Source organism: Octodon degus, unplaced genomic scaffold (genome assembly GCF_000260255.1).
Source record: "Octodon degus isolate 3935 unplaced genomic scaffold, OctDeg1.0 scaffold00211, whole genome shotgun sequence".
Classification (NCBI taxonomy): Eukaryota; Metazoa; Chordata; class Mammalia; order Rodentia; family Octodontidae; genus Octodon; species Octodon degus.
The window spans coordinates 1,351,602-1,352,158 of NW_004524787.1; the positions used below are offsets into that span (position 1 = coordinate 1,351,602).

Sequence of the window (557 nt, forward strand, 5' to 3'; positions counted from 1 at the left end):
GGCCAGTCTAAACTGCATAGGAAGATCCTGTTTCAAAAATAAAAAATAAGGGCTGGCCAAATATCAGAGCAGATTAAAGTGCCTGCTTTGTCAGATGCACGGGCTGGGAGCTGGATCCATGGACCCTCCATATCAGCCCTGACCCCGGGACTTGCTGAGAAGGCTACTGAGACCAGGTATGGTGGCACATGCCTGTAACCCCAGCACTTGGGAGGCTGTAAACAGTAGGGTCACTACAAGTCTGATCTACACAGTGAGAACCTGTAGACGTTGTCTTAAATACAAAAGAATAATAATAATACAATAAAATAAACATATGAAACATAATTTTTAAAACCCCTATGGACTGAAATGAAAAAAGAGGGGAAACACCTGAAGGAGAACAAAAAAGACTTGTCGAGCTGATGCAAATGGTCATCATTTTGATGGCCATATGAAACAATATTAATTCACAGATTGTCATGTCTTGAGGCCGAAATCCTTCACACTGATCATTTAAAGCCTAAAGAGTCTTTATTAATATATTGACAATTTAGATATTCTTTTTTTTTGTTTTA

The 557-nt window shown here is 39.1% G+C and overlaps 1 protein-coding gene across 1 annotated transcript in view; it reads left to right on the forward strand.

The window, feature by feature from the left end:
• Zxdb (zinc finger, X-linked, duplicated B) overlaps positions 1-557 on the forward strand; it is a 62,031-nt gene that overhangs the window by 35,710 nt on the left and 25,764 nt on the right. The window lies entirely within an intron of this gene.